General features: G+C 36.3%; 1 long non-coding RNA gene across 4 annotated transcripts in view; it reads left to right on the top strand.

The window, feature by feature from the left end:
- LOC139705798 (uncharacterized) overlaps positions 1 to 12,835 on the top strand; it is a 69,248-nt gene that overhangs the window by 31,863 nt on the left and 24,550 nt on the right. For 2 of the 4 annotated variants that reach the window (XR_011707638.1, XR_011707639.1), the window contains one exon: positions 8,250 to 11,493. The exons of 1 other annotated variant lie outside the window; for it this stretch is intronic. This is a non-coding gene — a long non-coding RNA (uncharacterized lncRNA). Of the gene's footprint in view, positions 1 to 8,249; positions 11,494 to 12,695; positions 12,751 to 12,835 lie in introns of those variants that run through there. One more of the 4 variants, XR_011707640.1, reaches the window with a different exon arrangement.

Genomic DNA, 12,835 nt, shown 5'->3' on the forward strand with positions numbered 1-12,835 from the left:
CTATCTCCTGGTAAAGCTCGTTCTTTGCCATTTGAATTTGTTTGTTTAATTCATTTTCAAAATATACTTTTATTGCTTGGACTTGCTGTCTCATGTCTTCTCTAATATTCCTTTCCATCTGAGTTAGGTATGCCTTCAGTTCTTTCCCTATCCATGTTTCTGATGCTTCTAGGTCCTCCTGTATATTTAAGTTGTCCTGGATTGTTTGTACTCCTTTTTTCCCTTGTTTTTTCATGATGTTCACGTTACTTTCCAGCTCTATTTGATTGCTGTGTTTCTTCTCTCTCCTATAGATTTGTTTTGGTTTTGTATATCTTTGTTGTCTCTCCTTTGTGTTGGTAGACTATGCTTGCTAAAGTGGATTCCGCTGGGAAGGAATTCCGACGGCCGAGCTCGAGTGACATCACCTCTCTGCTATGGTGGGCCCCAGGCTCCTTGCCGGGGTGTCCGAATGGGGGGGTGGGACTGGACTGTCTCTGGTTGGTTTCAGCTCCCGGTCGCCGGTGGGCGGTCAGTCTCTAGCCGCCCAGTCGCGAGGGCCTGGCCTCTAGTCCCCTGGTTTCTCCTGTTAGTCCTGGTTTCTCCTGCTAGACCAGATTTCCCCTGAGTGATGCCTCTCAGCAGTTCAAACTGTACTCTGGGCCTGCCATTTGTTGAGTGTGGAGGGTGGCTATTGGGAATCCCGGCACTCTATTGTTTTGATTTTTTCCGCTTGCTCCTCCCCCAGCGCTGGCAAGACAGGTTTTGTTTTCGTGGCTGATGGGAGGGGGAGTTGAAGGTCAGGTGTCTCTAGCTTTCCCCACGTCTTTATGCAGGCTCGCTCTGATAATCCCTCCCCCGGAAAGCCTAGGAGAGATTTTATGCGAATTCCCCGCTGTATGGGAGATGAGCTGAGTAACACGCACCTGTTTTATTGTTGCAATCTGTCAGAGAGTGGCGGTGGTTACTTCAGCTCTCCAAGATGGTGGCCGCTGGTTTCCTTGGTGGAGTTTCCGTTGTGGGGGATAGAACTGTACCGCTTCCTTCCCCGTCTGAAATCCCGAACTCAGCCCGGGATTCAGTGAGAGCTCAGCCGGCAGGATACCACAGAATCCGCAGCAACGTTTCTCTCTGCTTGCTGGCCGCTTCTCGGCGGCGCCCTGCCGTCTGTAGCCGTGGGGCGGGCACACACCTGTTTTATTGTTGCTTCGGTTCATTTTATACCACATTTTGCAATATCTTTCCCCAGTGTAACTTTTCCTTAATAGGAGTTTTATAACTCACATACCAAACTAACTTAGAAATTCTAGTATCAACACTACTATGTACGAATAAACAAATTCCTGGAACTATGTTAAACATTCTGAAGGACAGAGAATGATAAAGGCATACCAGCTTTTAAGAAATGTGCAATCTTGCCTAAGAAGCATTTATAAATGCAGCTGAAAAAAACATATAAATCATCATTAAAATACTGAATTGTACATGGCCTCTGTAAAATTTTAGAGAAGGAAATGAGACCTGTAGCTAGAATTATTGAAGACTATCAGCAAATTGTCCCAAACAGGTTTTAAGTAATGTACAACCAGTTATTGAATGGCCCTGCTAATGAGGACAATAATGATAGTATGAAACCAAGAATTCACTTGAAAGAAAAGAGTTAAATTTATTGAACTAAAGTTTCCACTTTAGGGAACCTGGACAGTTGAAGAGGGAAAGAACATTTAGTCTCAAATTATGGGCTGAATTATGTGACCCCTCTCCCCCACTCACTCAATTCATATACTGAAGTTACGGAAAATGTGATGAGTATCAGAGAATGTGATCATTTCAAGAGATGGGGACTTTAAAGTGGTAATTAGTTAAAATATGGTCACCATATGGCTCCTATTCCATAAGACTAGTGTCTTTATAAGAAGATGACATTTGGATACATACATGTACAGAAGGAAAATGATATGAAGACACGGGGATAAGACTGCCACTTTTAAGCCAAGGAAAAAGGTCTGAATATATCTTTCTTTCACCTTAAGAAAAAATTAACCCTGCCTATACTTGACCTTAAACTTCTGAAACCCTCTAGCACTTTAAGACACCATATTTCTTTTGTTTAATCCACCTCATCTGTGATAATCTGTTATGACAGCCCTTTCAAATACAGCCTCCTCATCAAGTTCAGATTTTGCTAAATAAAATTGTGTATGTGAGGATAGTATAAACAACACTGATATACTTACTTAAGCATTTTTCCCCAGACAAATTCCAACTAGACAATAACATTTGTTACACACTGTCTGGTGAATCAGAAAATCTACTGAATGAAAAAAGTGCCTTCAATAACCAAAAGGGATAAAATGAGTCATCACCACTGCCTATGAATGAAAAATAACTACTCTCAGAAAATGCATGTAAAAAATGACACCATGTGGATTAAACAGGGAAACACAAGTATGCACAGATAAATTGGGTTGTTTCACCTATATTGATTATACCTGTTCCATAAATCTCAGATTATAAATCTTTATTCTTACTTTTCTCTTAATCTGAGTATATAAACTATAATTCTTATCATTAAATACTATTTAATCTTCTTTCTCATAATTTCATATAGTAATTCCATTCTACATTTAAAAAATCTTTAAGGGCTGGGGTTGTGGCTCAGTGGTAGAGTGCTTGCTTCACATGTGTGAGGCACTGGGTTTGATTCTCAGCACTGCATATAAATAAAGAATAAAATAAGGTCCAACAACTAAAAAAAATAAATAAATCTTTGAAAGCACTTTTTTTTTGGTGCAAAAAAGGTGTAACCCAACAGAGTTTCAACATCACATTATCAAAATATCAGCTCACCTAAACCTACATTCTATAACCCACCCTTCATTCTAATACAAGTTATTTTTCTAGAATACAAATCTGATCATTCTCTTTCCCTGTTTAACGACTAACATCAGTTACCTACCATCTATTAGCTGAAGCCCTCAAAATTGTCAGAATCTTTACAGTCTACCCTCAGTTCCAACCTACCTATAGTCACCATCCAACCTTATGACCATATACATTATTTGCTAAAAAACCTGACTGTGCTTCACCTTCCAGACTTTGTTGCCATAGCACTGTATGTGTAGCACATACTCAACATGTAATATGTCTGACTACATCCTCAGATTATGATCACTTATGATCAAAGGTCAGGTCTTTCCAACCGTATTCCTGATGGCAGTGGCACAGGGCCAGTAACATTTACTCATGTTTTGCCATCTCAGAGAGGCATTCACTGACTTCTATTGCTAAGGCAGGAATTGTCTCCTCATGAAGCTTTCTGTTCCCTTACCCTACTTTATTTTCTTCTTAGCACTTACCAACATCAGACATGTGACATATTTATTTACATATTCACATCCTTTATAGTTTAATACTTCTCTTTCCCTACTTGAAAATAAACTCCAAAGCCAGGACTTTGGCCTATTCACTTCTGCTTCCCCAGTGCCCAGACATTTGGCACATTATATGCAAAAAAGCATTTTTAAGTAAGTGAATTCATTCATCAAATTTTTATTGGCAACCTAGTATGTTCCAAGAGATATTCTAAGCTAGGAATCCAAGAGTGAATAGAACAAAGTTCTTTCTCTCATAGAGCTCAGCACTCTGCATAAGAAGGCAATAAGTAAGAAAACAATGATCTTGTTTTATATAACTTCAGATTCTGAGAGTAGGTGCTCAATTACTGTTTCTATAAGCTGTATATATATATATATATATATATATATATATATATATATATCACACACACACACACACACACACATATATATATATATATATATATATATATATATATATATATATGTATTAGTTATAGTTATTTTTTTTGTGTGGTGCTGAGGATCAAACCCAGCACCTCACATGTGCTAGACGAGCACTCTACCACTGAGCCACAATCACAGCCCTGATAGAACTTATATTGATTTCAGAATTTATAAATATTTTTGGAGAAAATTTTTTCAGGTGTAGTTATATTTTACCAAATGTAATATATGAATTTAAAAACTAAAGTCAATAAGACATTTTAAAAAAACTTATAAAAGAAAGCATCACAACATAATATTCCTTTAGTAAAGAAAAATTATGTGTTCTGAAAGATAAAAATTTCAAATGTATTAGATGAAACAAGAGAAGCAAAATAAATTTTATTATAAGCATTATATGAGGAAGTATATTATACTTTTATGAAGTATATTATATACAGTATAAATATTTGCTCAAAAGCAGCTTTGACTGAGCTTTTAATATGACACATAAATCTATCAAATTAGGAAAAATTTCTATAATATATATTATCATTGTTTAACAAAAATGATAGTTGGCTTACATGCTATTTGGAGATCCACTAATGTAAGTTAAATTAACAATTTAAAGAGGCTAAGGATGTAGTGCACGCACACACTCACACACACATACACACACAGAGAATTAATTTACTTCTAACTTTGAAAATCCAAGCTTTCCTGTATACTTAATATGCCAATCCTTATATTTGTCAGTTGGAATAGAAAATATGGTCTTTTATGTAGCATAAGGGGAATTAATTACACTATAAGATTTTAAAAATAACCCATAGCTATAATAGGAAAATTTTCTAACATAACCTATTAACTTGAAGCTGTCTGATCAGCCTGGTTCAGAGGTTATGTTAGCTTTTCTATGTGTGACCAAAATACCTGACAAGAACAATTTGGAGGAGGGGAATTTTATTTTGATTCATAGTTCCAGAGATTTCATCTATGGTCAGCTGAGTCCACTGCTCCGGGCCCATGGTGATTCAGAACATCATAGTGGAAGGGCGTAAAGAAGTGGTGCTCCATTCAAGGCAGCCAGGAAAGAAAGAGAGGGAGGGGCAAGAGGCTACAGGGAAGATAAACCCTTCTAGGGCAAGCCTGAAATGACTCACCTCCTCCATCCATGGTCCATCTGCTTACAATTACCATCAGTCAGTCCTTTCAAACTAGGATGGAATGATTAGGTTATCTCATTATCCAATCATTTGGCCTCTGGATATTTCTGCATTAATATAGTAGTTGGGGGGTGTCGCGACCCCTCACCGGCAAGGGAAAACACGACACAGGATTCTTCTTTCAGCAGTTTATTCAGGCCTTGATTCAAGTATCATCTTCTAGCAACCCCCCGCCGAGCGCCCAAGCATAGCCTAATAAAGCCTCCCGCATACCAATCTTAAGCCGCCACGTGGATCCTTCTCATAGGGCGGTCAGGGATTGCGCGCCAACTCTCCATAAAAGGAGTTGTTTACCACAGGCCACAGTGGAAGCCGGCGCCATCTTCTAATGGCGGCCACGATCTATAACAATGGCTTACCACAGGGGGGGAAGGATACCAACAATAACTGGGATAAAGGGATGTGTCCAATGTGGGTGGTAAGAATGGGATTTCCTTTGGTGGAGAAATAAAATCTAAGAAAAATAAAACAAGGAAAGACCCATAGGACACAGAAAATGTTTTCAAAAGCAGAGGCAGGATGGGCAAGCTAATCATATAGATCGAGCTTCTATACTATGGCAAAATGGAGCCTGCACCTACTTATTTATATATGGGGAACATCAAAGAAGAATATGGATTCATAATTCAGATATGGACCTTATTGAAAAAAGAGAGAGCTTCAGTTTCCTAGGAGGAAATAGACTACTAGAATCTTGAAAGAGGGTTTCTGATAAAATATGATAGGTGAGAAAATTTAAGTGTATTAATCAGTTTTTCATAGCTACAACAAAATACCTGAGGCTGAGTATAAAGAAAAGAGTTTTGTTTAGTTTCCATTTTGAAGGTGGAAAGTCTGAAGCGCATAGTGCCACTGCTGGTGTGTGGGTCCCCGAAGTTGCATCACATCATAATAGAAAGTATCATGGTTAGACTATGGGAGAGATCAGGGGTTCACATGGAAAGATGGGAAGACAAACTCCAGGATTTTTAAGTTTCAGTTTTATTTCTGAAAAAAGAGGAAAAGAAAAAATTTATGAGAAAAAAATGTAATGAGTATTCCTCTAATAATAAAAATTTGGCAGAAGGATATAACCTCTACAATCTTTCTTAAATTTTGTCACAAGAAAATCACAGAAGCAGGAAAAACAATATTCTAAGCAATTCAAGAAAATAAACCATTTGAAATACAACTACTTTCAAGGAAAGCCAGGATAAACCAAAATCCATCTTGCATCATGAAAAGAATGTCCTTATTTTCAATGTCTAGAAATATACGTTCAGAGATCTGTTTTCTTTACAAAAATAAAAATGATAAAAAATATTTAAATGCAAATAAGTAAATATTTTGAGAACTTTTATTTAGTACTTATGATGCCACCTTTTTGTAATTAACCATTATTTTATCTCTTTCTACTTCCTTCCCTGCTTTCTTTCTACTGAGAAATCAAAACCACTCCAAGTTGACTAATTTCAAACCTAGGAGATCAATTTGAGGATTGTTTCTAAAAAGAAGAGTTACTTGAAATGAGAGGGTGAAATCCAAAATTAATCAACAAGGTTCCAACATATGGTTGCCTTCTATTATTTATCGATATTGTTTCCATCCCAGAAACACTGTCATTGGCTTGGCATCCATCCTTCAGTGCTCCCCAATTCTGCCACAAGCATCACATATATTGGAAAGTTCTCACCTCTTCCAAAAACCTTAACCAAAAAAAAAAATATATTCACAAATATGGACTAATGAGAACTTCATGCTTTATTCTATTTTTCTAGTCCTCCTTGGTACTCTCTACTCCTGCCCCCCATGTAGTCTTCCATCTCCATTATTACTGTTGGTATTATGGTTGTTGTTATGAAATAGTGGAAAGAAATGATCCAAAGCAAAAAAAAATTGAAAATTTGTTATATGAAAAAGCAGTCATTTTATTCGATATCTGAAATAGTCAGTTTTTATTTTTCTAATGATTCATGCTTCTTTCTTTCTGGCATCTCACTGTGGAAGTGGGGGTGAAGTAGGAAAACAACTTTTTTTGACAAAAAAAAAAAGGAGGCAAAGAGGAGATGAAGGAGGAGGAGGAGGAGGAGAAGAAGAGGAGAGGAAGGAAGGAAGGAAAGAAGGATATATATAACTTAAAAACTGTGACGATTCTATGGAGACCAAAAGTAGGGTCATGGTCTGAAAATGTAGAATTAGTCTAAGCACTCAGTAACTGGGTGTCTTCAGGCAGTCTCTCTTAACAGAATCTGTTTATATTTTTTTAAATGAAGGATAAAGAAAATATGACTTAAAATTATCAAACAATATACTGCAAAAATAAAAGAAAATTTGGTTGTTTCTTATGCAGAAACAAATATGGACAAGGGATTAATATCCAGAATACATAAAGAACTCAAAACTTTGGATTGTGCAGAGGGAAGGGAGGGGATGAGGGGGGTGTAGGTATGAGAAAGATGGTGGAATGAGACAAACATTATTACCCTCATCAAGTTCTACTGATAATATCCTAACAGTTTTTAATGGAAAAACAAGAACTATACCTGTGAAAACTGGTGACCTGATAAATAACTCTAATGGATAGATCAGTATAGGCAATGTACAATCATATCTGAGGACTTTTAAAAAACACTTGTAGCAGAGAGCAGAGAATACAATTTTTATTTTGGAAGAGGGGATTTACCATTTGGAGATCATGTGCTCATTCAAAAAATTATTTAATGAACTCCTACACCCCATATTAGTCCTGAATTTATGGATTCATGTAATTTATGTTACAGATCATAAAAGGAAAAGCATGATCTCTAACTTTTGTCACTGACTTTTTAATAGGGAAGAATAATTATAAATTTTACTGAGAAACCAAGAGGAAAAGAATTATTAATGGAAACTAATAGGAGAGACTTACTTTAGATTGTATAGTGAAGAAGTTCTCTGTGGAGAAAATTATAAACTGAATTGTAAAGAAGAATAATGAGAAAATGAGAAGGAGGGAGTTCCAGCACCTCCCCCCACCCCAATTGCCTTCAACAAACTAAAATAGGTATGAGTAGATAGTACTAAAGAAGTGGAAAGTTTTAGAAAGTTGGAAAGCAGTCAATGATTACATCCCCTCTCTTGTATACTATGACAAAGAGTTAAAAATTCAAATATGTTTTAAATGATCAGAGATTCAAGAGTTTACAAAGATCTCTGTGGCTACTTATTTCAGCCTAATATCTAAGATGTTTGTTTTTCTATTACTCATGTATTTTTTTTTTCTTTCTGGCATCTTATATAGGATGGGGCAATAAGGGAATGCCTTGTGTTTTGATGAGAGAAGTAGAGAGAGGATCAACTGAAGAAAGGAAAAGAGTAGAAGCAGGGAAACTGCAACATATTGAAATCTCTGGGATACTATGAAGGCAGTTCTAAGATGAAACTTCATTGCATGGAGTTCATTCCTTCAAAGAAGGAAAAGTCAACAAATAAATAACCTAACATATCTCATAGCCCTAGAAAAAGAACAAATCAACCTGAAAAGGAGTAGAAGACAGAAAATAATTAAAATCAGAGCTGAAATCAATGAAATTGAAACAAAAGAAGCAATTGAAAAAAATTGACAGAACAAAAAGTTGGTTCTTTGAAAAAATAAATAAAACTGACAGACCCTTAGTCACGCTAATAAAGAGAAGGAGAGAGAAAACCCAAATTAATAACATCTGTGATAAAAAGGAAAATATCATGATGGACACTACAGAAATACAGAAGATAATTAGAAATTAATTTGAAAACTTATACTCCAATAAAATAGAAAATGTTGAAGGCATAGACAAATTTCTAGAGGTATATGATATGCCCAAACTAAATCAGGATGATATTCACAATTTAAACTGATGAATTTCAAGCAAGGAAATAGAGGACACCATCAGAAGCCTACCAACCAAGAAAAGCCCAGATCTGGATGCATACAGAAAAGGTTCTATAAGACCTTTAGAGAAGAACACACACCAATATTCCTTAAACTATGTCATGAAAGAGATAAAGAGGGAATACTTCCAAACGCAATCTATGAGGCCAATATCACCCTGATTCCAAAACCAGACAAATACACATCAAAGAAAGAAAATTTAAGACCAATATCTCTAATAAATATAGACGCAAAAATTCTGGCAAATCAAATACAAAAACATATCAAAAAGATAGTGCACCACAATCAAGTAGGGTTCATCCCAGGGATGCAAGGGTGGTTCAAAATACAGAAATCAACAAATGTAATTCGTCACATCAATAGATTCAAAGGTAAAAATCATAATATGATCATCTCAATAGATGCAGAGAAAGCATTTGACAAAATACAGTACCATTTCATGTTCAAAACACTACAAAAACTAGGGATAACAAGAACATATCTCAACATCATAAAAGCTATCTATACTAAGCCCCAGGCCAACGTCATTCTAAGTGGAGAAAAATTGAAAGCATTCCCAAGAACTGGAGCAAGACAGGAATGCCCTCTTTCACCACTTCTATTTAACATAGTTCTTGAAACTCTAGCCAAAGCAATTAGACAGATGAAATAAATTAAAGGGTTACAGATAGGAAAAGAAGAACTTAAATTATCACTATTTGCTGATGATATGATTCTACCTAGAAGACCCCAAAAATGCCACCAGAAATCTCCTAGAACTAAGAAATGAATTCAGCAAAGTAGCAGGATACAAAATCAACACCCATAAACCAAAGACATTTCTGTACATCAGTGAAAAATTCTCAGAAAGAGAAACTAGGAAAATCACCCCATTTACAATAACCTCAAAAATAAATAAATTAATTAATTAATTAATTGAATTCTTGGGAATCAATTTAACAAAGGAGGTGAAAGACCTCTACAATGAAAACTACAGAACACTAAAGAAAGAAATTAAAGAAGACTTTAGAATATGGAAAGATCTTCCTTGTTCTTGGATAGGCAGAATTAATATTGTCAAAATGACCACACTACCAAAAGCACTATACAGATTCAATGCAATCCCCATCAAAATCCCAATGACATTCATCATAGAAATAGAAAAAGCAATCATGAAAAATTCATCTGGAAAATAGGAGACCCAGAATAGCCAAAGCAATCCTTAGCAAGAAGAGTGAAACTGGTGGCATCACTATACCATACCTTAAACTATACCACAGAGCAATAGTAACAAAAACAGCATGGTATTGGCACCAAAATAGACCTGTAGACCAATAGTAGAGAATAGAGAACACGAGACAAACCCACACATAATTACAGTTATCTCATATTAGACACAGATGCCAAAAACATATATTGGAGAAAAGATAGCCACTTCAACAAATGGTGCTGGGAAAAGTGGAAATCCACATGTAACAAAATGAAATTAAATCTCTCTCTCTCACCATGCACAAAACTCAACTCAAAGTGGATCAAGGACCTAGGAATTAAACCAGAGACCTTGTGCCTAATGGAAGAAAAAGCAGGTCCAAATCTCCATTATGTCGTATTAGGCCCCAACTTCCTTAATAAGACTCCTACAGTGCAAGAATTAAAACCAAGAATCAATAAATGGAATGGATTCAAACTAAAAAGCTTCTTTTCAGCAAAAGAAACAATCAGTGAGGTGAATAGAGAGCCTACAGAATGGGAGCACATCTATACCACAAGTACATCAGATAGAGCACTAATCTCTAGGATTTATAAGAACTCAAAAACTTTTAACACCAAAAAAAAAAATTAATAAATGGGCCAGGGAATTGAACAGACACTTCTCAGAAGAGGTTATAAAATCAATGAACAAATATATGAAAAATGCTCAACATCTCCAGAAATTAGATGCAAATGCAAATCAAAACTACACTAAGATTTCATTTCATCTCACTCCAGTCAGAATGGCAGCTATCAAGAATACAAACAACAAGGGCTGGGGATGTGGCTCAAGCGGTAGCGCGCTCGCCTGGCATGTGTGTGGCCCTGGTTCGATCCTCAGCACCACATACAAAGATGTTGTGTCTGCCGAAAACTAAAATATAAATATTAAAAATTCTCTCTCTCTCTCTCTCTTCTTAAAAAAAAGAATACAAACAACAATAAGTGTTGGCAAGTGGGGAGAAAGGCACACTCATACACTGCTTGTGGGACTGCAAATTGGTGCAGCCAATATGGAAAGCAGTATACAGATTCCTTGGAAAACTTGGAATGGAACCACCATTTAACCCAGCTATCCCACTCATCGGTTTATACCTAAAGGAATTAAAAACAATATACTACAGGGACATAGTCACATCAATGTTTATAGCAGCACAATTCACAATAGCTAAATTGTAGAGCCAACCCACTTCAGTAGATAAATGAATAGGGAAACTTTGGTATATATATATACAATGTAATGTTACTCAGCATTAAAATGAATAAAATCATGGCAATTGGATGTAAAGGGATGGAGTTGAGAATATAATGCTAAGTGAAGTAAGCCAATCCCCAAAAAACAAAGGCTGAATGTTTTCTTTGATATGAGGATGCAAATGCATAATGGCGATGTGGGGGAGGGGGACATGGGAGGAATGGAGGAACTTTAGATAAGGCAAAGGGGAGGGAGGGGAAGGCATGGGGTTAGGAAAGATAGTGAAATGAGTTAGACATAATTACCCTAAGTACATGTGTGAAGACATGAATGGTATGAAAATACTTGGTGTAAAACCAGAGACTTGAAAAATTTTGCTCTATATTTGTAATATAAAATGAGTAGAATTCTGTCATTATATATAACAAATTAGAATAAATAAATAATTTAATTTAAAAAATGCATTCTACTCTCATGTATAACTAATTAGAATAAATTAAAAATTAAAACAGAACTAAACTAACTTAGCACCAAAAGACAAACAAACAACAACAAAAAAACAACTAAACAGACAGTTCTCAAAAGAAAACATACACATGGCCAACAAAAATATGAAAAAATGTTCAACATCCTTAACAATCAGGTAAATGCAAATCAAAATTACACTGAGATTTCATCTTACTGCAAAATACAGATCATGATACTCTCATCAAGAATACAAAGAACAATTACTGAAGAGTGGCCATTCATGCTGTTTGGTTCACATAGCTTAATTTGGTTGCTCCCAAAGTTGGCATTTAATCATGCATTCATCCATCCATCAATCCCATCAACCACCTGTGTCCATTCAGTATTGTTAACAGGGCAAGGACTCACTGAATGTGCAACTTTGGATTAGGTCCTCTGAGACACATGGTCCTGTCCTCCCTGTGGCCAGCCAGTTCCTGAGCTGCAGTTAAGAAGACAACTGGAAAGAACTCTGGAGTTTTGGTTGTGAAACCTGTCTTCCCATTTAGTAGCTTCTTGGGAACTTGAATGTGACCCACCTCTCTCTGAGTTGGCCTTGTTTGTAAAAAGGTTGATTAGTATCTATCTGCAGGAAAGGACTGGATGGAGCATTGAGAGAAGTAATATATATCACACTTCTTGTACCTAGTAGGTGCTAAATAAAAGTATGGAAGGTGACCAAGGGGGGAAAAAAGAACACAAAGAACAAAATTGCTAGTGAGGATATATGTCGGAGTCCAGCTTCAACAGGGGGTATCAGGAGACGAACAGATGGTGAGGAGTCGGCGAAAGGGGGTGTAGAAACAACACAGACACAAAAGTGAAGGTGCTGAATCCCAATCTTTACTTGTGAAGTTAATCATATATACTTTTCATTTTGGCAGGCTCACAGTATTTTGTGGTTACAAGACAGGAATCATTATTCAAAGAAACAAAATAGTAAGTAGCTACAATTAGATCAGAAGAATGTATCTTGGCTTATGCATAAGCAAGCATTTTTCCTTTCAGTTCGCGTTTTGCTTTG

Source organism: Marmota flaviventris, chromosome 5 (genome assembly GCF_047511675.1).
Source record: "Marmota flaviventris isolate mMarFla1 chromosome 5, mMarFla1.hap1, whole genome shotgun sequence".
NCBI lineage: Eukaryota > Metazoa > Chordata > Mammalia > Rodentia > Sciuridae > Marmota > Marmota flaviventris.